This window comes from Octodon degus, unplaced genomic scaffold (genome assembly GCF_000260255.1).
Source record: "Octodon degus isolate 3935 unplaced genomic scaffold, OctDeg1.0 scaffold00101, whole genome shotgun sequence".
NCBI lineage: Eukaryota > Metazoa > Chordata > Mammalia > Rodentia > Octodontidae > Octodon > Octodon degus.
The window spans coordinates 7,551,919-7,560,543 of NW_004524677.1; positions in this window are offsets into that span (position 1 = coordinate 7,551,919).

Genomic DNA, 8,625 nt, shown 5'->3' on the forward strand with positions numbered 1-8,625 from the left:
ATCAGTTATAAACAGATTGTTGAAAGTATTTTACAACAAGCAAATATTTAAATAAATTGAAAATTGTAACATTCAGTTTTTTGAAGTATAGAATTCCAAAGCTCCAGTTAGTCTTAACCTAAAGAAATATATTCTCAGCACATAATAATCAAGATCCCAGAAATTTAACACAAGAACAAAATATTAAAAGCCGTTAGAGAAAAGAAACAGATCACCTATAAAGGAAAGCTCATCAGAATCATGGCAGATGTACCAACACAAACCATGGAGTCAAGAAAAGCTTGGAGTGAAGTATTTCAAGTCATGAAACAAGTCAGTTTACAACCCAGACTGATGTACCCTGCAAAAGTGTTTTTCAAAATTAATGGAGAATTAAGAACATTCACAACAAAGAACAACTGAACAACTGAAGACATTCATGGCCACCAAGTCAACCCTACAAAGAGCACTAAAAATAGTCCAGAAAGAGATAAAAGTGACTACAATTCCAAGAACAAAACCAGAAAGGAATCATCAAGCAGGGCAAGCAACTGAACAGGGGAAAAGTTGGGAACCAACAGCAGGGACATCACCCGACAAAGAAAAGCCAGTACATATCAGTTATAAATACCAATGTACATGGCCTCAATTCACAAATTAGACTGGCAAAGTGGATTAAGAAACAAAATCAAACAATATTCTATATACAAGAAAAACATTTAACTCAAAAGGAAAGTTCATAGACCAAAAATCAAAGGATGGTAAACAATACTACATGTAAGAGGAGTGCAGAAAAGAGCAACAGCAGCTATTCTGTTTCCAGATAATGTGAACTTCAAACCAAGAATGATCAAAAGAGGTAAAGAAGGTCACTACATACTTGATAGGGGGAAAATTCAAGAGTAAGAGACAATAATCATAAATATGTATGCACCAAATAAGGGAGCACCCAGCTATATAAGAAAAATACTAGTAGACAAGGAAAATTAAATAACTCATATATATATATATGAGTTAGGTTAGATATACAGCTAATTTCTCTTAGTTCAAGGAGAAGAAAGGTTTGTACTAATAGTGTTTAGACAAGATTTCATGTGTATATCTTGTCCTCTGAATAACTACTAAGAAGACAACAATATGCAATGTATTAATTATTGTAACTGTCCTACTAACCTGTTTTTGAAACTGCTTCACTGCAATTTTATCTTTTTTCTCATTAAAATGAATTTGTTGTTTCTCTTTCTTTTTTTCCTGTATTTTAGGGAAGGGCCTACAGGGTGTTCAGGGTCTCACTACTAGAATGGACTCAGAGTGATTCTCCTGTTTACAGCCTCCCAAGTGCTGGGATGACAGGTGTGCACCACCATGCCCAGTCTCAATTGCTGTCTCAGTGCACCCTGCGGGTGGGGCCAGCAGGGCAGGCCCTAAGATCGAACACCTGGCCCCTGCATCTGCTTGCAGGTGCTTTAATCTGCTGAGCTATTTGGCTGGCACTCAGATGAAATTAAAGAAGAAATTAAACAATATTTACAATAAAACAAAATAAAAATGTAAATGCAACTTACCAGAATTGGGGCGATGCAATGAAAGCAGTCCTCAGAGAGAAATTTATAGCAGTGAACTCTCATATCAAGAGAACAGAATAAGAACAAATAAAGGACCTAATGCTGCACCTCAAAACCCTTCACAGGAAAAAGAAGAGCAAGACAAGCCCAAAGAAGAGAGGAAATTATAAAGATCAAAGTACGAATTAATGCAATTGAGAGGAAGAAAACAATACATAGAATCAATGAATCAGTTAGTTCTTTGAAAAAATAAGCAAAACTGATAACCCCCCAACCAATCTTATCAAAAAAAAAAGAAAGAAAAGAAAAGGAAAGAAAAAACTCAAATTCATGCAATAAGAATGAAAATTGTGAAATCACTATAGATCCTGTGGAAATTCAAATCCTAAACACCTACTTCAGAAATCTTTATTCCCATAAAATGAAAAACAGAAGAAATGTAGATTCCTAGGTAGGCATGGATTACCAAAACTGAATCAGTAAGGTATAATAATTCTGAATAATTCAATATCAGTTAATTAAATTGAAAATGTAATTTAAAAACATATCAACAAAGAAAAGCACAATTCTTTATTGATTCAGCCTGACTTCTACAAGAAAGTTAGAAAAGACTGAACATGAGTACTCCTCCAATTCTTCAATAAAATTGAAAGAGAAACAATTTCTGCTAACTTATTTTTGGGGTCAAGTGTCACCCTGATGCCAGAAAGAGAAAGATGCAACCAAGAAGATAACTACAGGCTGATCTCCCTTATGAACATGGATGTCAAAATCCTCAAGGAAATACTGGCAAACAGCGTGCAGCACATCATGAAGAAGATCATACATCATGACCAAGTGGATTCATCTCAGGGATGCAGGAATGGTTCAACATACAAGATTCAATACATGTAATATATCATCTCAACAGAGCAAAAAATAAAAACCACGTGGTCATCTCAATAGATGCAGGAAAAGCTTTTGACAAAGTCCAACACTCATTCATGATAAAAGAAAAATCTACAGAAAATCAGAAGTCTTTAACTCAATCTGATGAAAGCCATCTATGACAAACCAACAAACCAACATCTAATTAAATTGACAAAAAATGAAAGTTTTCACTCTATAATCAGGAACAATAATGAAGACGTTCACTATCACCACTCCTCAATACAGCTTTTCAAACATTGGACAAGCAGGTATCTCATGTTCAAATGATTTGATTGTGTCTAATTTCAGAGCAATTAGACAAGAGAGAGAAATAAAAGGAATAAGAATAGGAAAAGAAGGTAAAATATCATTATCCAAAGATGACATGATACTCTACATGGAAGATCCCAAAAATTCCAAGAGACTTATAGATTTAATAAACAAATTCAGTAGCATAGCAGGATACAAAGTCAACATGCAAAAATCAATAGTATTCATGTACAAAAGTAACAAACTCACTGAGAGAGAAATTAAGGAAACCACACCCTTCACAGTAGCATCCAAAAAATAAAATACACAGAAAGAAGTCTACCAAAGTAAGTAAAAGATCAATACATTGAAAATTAAAATATTTTGAAAAAGAGATCAAAAAGAATTTCAGAAAATGGAAGGCTATCCCTTGCTCACGGATAGAAAGAACCTCTATGATGAAAATGGCCATCCTGCCAAAATTGCTATAGAGATTTAATGCAATCCTGATCAAAATATTGTCAATATACTTCACTGAACTGAAGAAAATATTTCTAAAATTCATATAGAATCAGAAGAGACCTAAAATAGCAAAAGCAATTCTAGGTAACAAAGGCAATGTAGGAGACTTGACTTGAAATTACACTACAAAGCTATTGTGATAAAATCAGCGTAATATTGGCAATAAAAGAAATCTGAGGGCCATTAGAATAGATTAGAATACAAAGATACAAAGGGGGGTGTCAGATAGCTCAGTGGACTAAAGAGCCTGCTTTGGAAGAAAGCAGAGACCTAGTTTCAATCCCCTGCCTGCTATGCTGGCCCTGCCCCTGGGGCATGCAGAGATGGTGATTGAGACTGGGCGTGGTGGCACACACCTGTAATCCTAGCACTTGGGAGGCTGAAAACAGGAGAATCACTACGAGTCTGACCTGTGTAGTGAGACCCTGTACACCCTGTAGACCCTGTCCTAAATTCATTAAAAAAAAAAAAAAAAGAACATTCAACTACAGACACTCAGACAACTTATCTTTGACAAAGGACCCAAACATGTTTCCTGAAAGATAGATATCCTTTTTAGTGAATGGTGCTGGAAAAACTGGTTATCTCCATGCCCAAAACTAAAACTAGACCCATGTCTATCAAGACACATTAAAGAGCCTATCTTTCCTCCGGTATATTTTTGCACCCTTTGCCAAAGATTAAATAGTTGAACGTGCATGAGGTTGTTTCTCTGTCCTGTTCAGCTCCACTGAACCTCTCTTCTTTTTGTTCCAGCACACTGCAATAAGTTCAAGCCAGGGGTTGTGATGTCCTCCACTTCACCCCTTTTACTGAGGACTGCATTGCTGTTCCGGGTCACTTCTACTATTTGAATTATAGAATTGCTTTTTTGCACTGCACAAAGAATGCTAATGGAATTTTAACTGGGATTGCGTTAAACTTGCACATCTATTTTGGAGTTATAGTCATTTTGACTATATTGGTTCTGCCTATCCAAGAACAGGGAGTAAATTTCCATTTTCTGTTGTCTTCTTTGACTTCCTTTGTCAGAGTGGTATAGTTTTCATTGTAGAGATCTTTACCTCCTTAGGTTAATTCCTAAGTACTTAATTATACACTGTGCTATTGTGAGTGGCATTGTTTTTCTAACTTCCTTTTCATTGTTCATTATTAGTGTATGGGAATATAATTGATTTTTTGTGTTATTATTGTATCATGATATGTTTATCATGATATGTTTAAATTTAGCTATTAATTCAAAGTCTTTTGGTAGATTTTTTTCTATGCAGAGGATCATGTTATGTGCAAATAATAGTGATTTGGCTTCTTTTTAAATATTTATTCCATGGGTTTCCTTTTTGTGCCTAATTGTTTGTGGTAATATTTCAATTGCTATGTTGAAAAAGAGGGCTGACATTTAGGCCTCCTTGCTTTTCACTTATTTTAGACAGAAAGTTTACATTTTTTTCTTATTAAATTGTGGCAATAGGGTGGCCACAAATAGAATTTATAAATTTGAGGGAAGATCTTTCCATATATTTATTTTGGAGGCATGTAGATTGAGCCCAGAATACCACTGAGTTACATCGTTAGGCCTAGAAATGACTTGCTTTTATCCATACTGCTGATGTTCTATGCTGATTATCTTTGATGCAAATATACTTGGCCATTGAGTTGTCATGTACACTTTGGGGGCACCAGAGTGATGCAGAAGGGGCACCTGAGCAGAACCAGGCATCATTCGCTGGCTTGTGGCTAAGCATAATGTAGCATTTATGTACTTTTAATTAAACTGTAGTATATTTTAGAGAATGGTACCCATAATATACATACTACTGTCCTGTAGCTGAAACATTTTTGCAGTATTCTTTTTCAGATTGTATTTAAATTCAAGTTCTTTATTTTTATTAGTACACTCAGAGCATAAAAGTTTATTCATTATAGAGAACTGTAACATGTACATAACACATCTGCATTCATTTTATCCTCTTCCATCTTTCCCCTTTTAATTTGCCTGCAGAAGATTCATTTATCTTATAAGCCAGTATAAAGTTCATTATCATAGATACAGATTAATAACCAAATCACTAATAGGCCAAAAAAGATATAAAACACATTAACAATTATACTAAAGCAAGGTACATTTTAGGTAAATGTGTATGGTGAAAACTTTTCTACTCTCTCTTAACCTATTATATGTCCTTGATTTTGCACTTTATATGTTATTTCTCATTTAAAAGAAATCATATAATATTTAAATTTGCATATCTGATTCACTTCATTTAATATTTGGGTCTCAAAGTGCATTTATTTTTATACAAGTGGCTCATTTATCCTTCTTTTCAGTGGAGTCTTAGCCCATTGTGTATAAACAACACATTTTCTTTACCCTTTCATTGGTTGAGAGAAACATAGGCTTTATTAAAGATTTAGATATGATAGATTGTGGACTGTAAACACAGTATGCCTACTTCCCTGAGGTATGACATCTTTAACTCTTTTGGGAAGACAGCTAGTGGCAGAATAGCTGAGTCAAATGGGCTTTCTATTTATAGTCTTTTGAAGAATCTCCTTATTGATTTCAAAGTGTTTATATCAGCATACACTGTCACCAACAATGAAAAAGAACTTTTTCCCATAAAACATCGACAGCATTGGTTATTGGTTGATTTCTTGATGGTGGCCATTCTTCCTACAGTGAGAAGGAATTTCAGTGTTGATTTTATTTAAATTTCACAAATGTCCAATGACATTTGATTATCTGACAAGTTTCTATTCATTTCAGAGGTCCCTTTTATTGGCTCTATATACTTTAGATATTAGTGCTTAGAAGAATATCTGAAAAAATTTCACATTGTCTCTTCATTCTCAGTGTTTTCTGTACAGAAACTTTCTCCTTAGCTGTGTTCCAATTTCTTGTTTCTTGATATTATTTCTTGTGAAACCAGAGTTTTGTTCAAAAAGTCTTTATCTATCCCTATGTCTTCAAGGACTTTTTGTGTTTTTTGCCTATTTTGTCTTCCAGAAGATTGTTTTTGTTCTAATGTTTAGACATTTGATCCACTTTGATTTAATTTAATATATAATGAGAGATATGGCTCTAGGATCAGTCTTCAGCATGTACATATCCAGTTTCCCAGCACCTTTTGTTAAAGGTGTTATCTTTCCTCCAGGGAAATGATTTGGCCCTTTGCCAAAAATAATATGGCTGAATGTGTCTGGAGTTGTTTTTGCATCTTCTGTTCTGTTTTACTGATCCAGAAGTCTGCTGTCATTTTTTTTTATCAATATCTTGCTATTTTTATCACTGTATCTTGGTAGAATAATTTAAAATCACTGATTATAATGTCCCTGGCCCTGCTATTGTTGGAATTTGCTTTTGCTAGTCCAGGCCTTTTCTGGTTTCATATACATTTTAGGATTGCTCTTCAAGTTCTGTAAGGATGCTGTTGGTATTTGGATTTGGGTTGAATTAAATCTAAATCAGAGTTTTGGAAATCTGACCATACGATTGTATTGTTTATGCCTATCCAGGAATAGGTGATGTGTTTCCATTTCTGATATCCTCTTTGACTTCCTTTTTCACAGTACTGTAGTTTTTATTTTCGAGGTCTTTCAATGCTTTGGTTAGGTTAATTCCCAGCTACTTCATTTTTTTTAATGCTACTGTGATACATATTTACTCCACAGTTTCCTGCATAGTAAGTTTATTATGGCTATACAGGAATGCTCCTGAATTTTGAGGGTTCACATTGTATTCTCATATGCTATCAAATTTGATTATTAGTTCTAGATGTCTCTTCATAGAGTTTTTGGAGTACTCTATGTAGAGGAATAGCTCATCTGCAAATAGTAATAATTGAAATCCTTCCTTTCCTATCCATATCCCTTTTATTTCTTTCTTCCTGTTTAATAACTACCTAATATTTCAAAAACTCTGTTGAACAGAAGTGGTGATAGCAGACATCTGTGTCTTTTTCCTGATTTTACAGTGAAAATTTCATCTTCTCCCCATTTCGCATGACATTAACTATTGGGTTGTCATAGATGCCTTTCATCAGATTGAGATAAAAATATTCTATTGCCATTAGCTTCAGGGTTTCTCTCAGAGAAATTATATTTGATTTTGTCTAATACCTTTTCTGCAGCTGTTGAAGTGATCTTGTGAGTTTTGTTCTTGCTTCTCCTTATGTGGTGCATTACATTTATTGATTTTCATATGTTGAGCTATCCCTGGAATGAATCCTGTTTGATCATTTTCTATCATCTTTTTCACAATGCCTTTTAATTGTGTTATCTCATTGGGGATTTTTGCACCTATGTTCATTAAAGTGTTTGGCCTGCAGTTCTCTTTATTGGTTGGGTTATTTTCTGGTTTTAGAATCAAGGCAATGATTCCTTCTAGGGATAACTATGGGAGTAATCCTCTCTTTTGATTTCATTAAACAATGTGCTGCTTAGTGACATCAGATCCTCTTTAAAGTTCTTGTAGTATTGGACAGTGCATCCATTAGGATGTGGGCTTTTCTTAGTTGATAATTTATTTTTTACTACCTCTTCAATTTCAGTGAGTGATAAAAGATTTTTTAGGATTTTCATATCTTTTTGGTTCATCTTTCATTTTTTGTTCATATATATATGGATGTATCCATTTCTTATGAATTTTACATTTTATTAGCATACAAGTTCTCAAAGTAACAATTAATAATCTGTATTTCATCAGAGTTCATTGTGATTTCACCCTTTCATTTCCAATTGTATTGATTAGGGATTTTCTTGCTTTACTTTTGTGATGGTTTTGTCTATTTTGTTGAATCAAAGAAATAGTTCTTTAATTCATTGATTCTTTATGTTTCTTTTCACATCAATTTCATTATTATCTGTCCGCCTCTTATAATTTCTTCCCTCTTTCTATGTTTGAGTTTGGATTGTTCTTGTTTTTCTAAGACAGAGACAAAAGATTAAAAGGGAAGTTTGGAGGATCTCCTTAAACTAAGTGTTTAGGACCCAAAGATGTGCATGCCTTGTGGAGACAGCTTCCTCAGGCATCATGCTGTGGCTAGTACTCCCCACTGTGTCTCATATTTAATCCCTCCACCCTGTGTGCATGACAAATCTTTGCCTGAGATGCACAATGGGTCTGTTCTTATTTATGTTTCCCTGGTGAACAAGGTTTAGGTCCACGTGACTCAGAGATTAGGTATGTGGACCAGAGGGAATATCCAGTGAGGCTGCTACTCATCCTAGAGTGGATCACTTGACATCTCCTTCTATTTTGTTTCCAAAGAGCAAATGCATCATATCTTCATTGCTGTGAGTGTTTATTTTCCAGGGAGTTAGGAGCTTCCAACTGCTGAAAAGGAAGCGCCTAAAGAAGCTTTGCATGAAGGGGTTGGCGGGGGAGGGGGAGAGAGAGAGA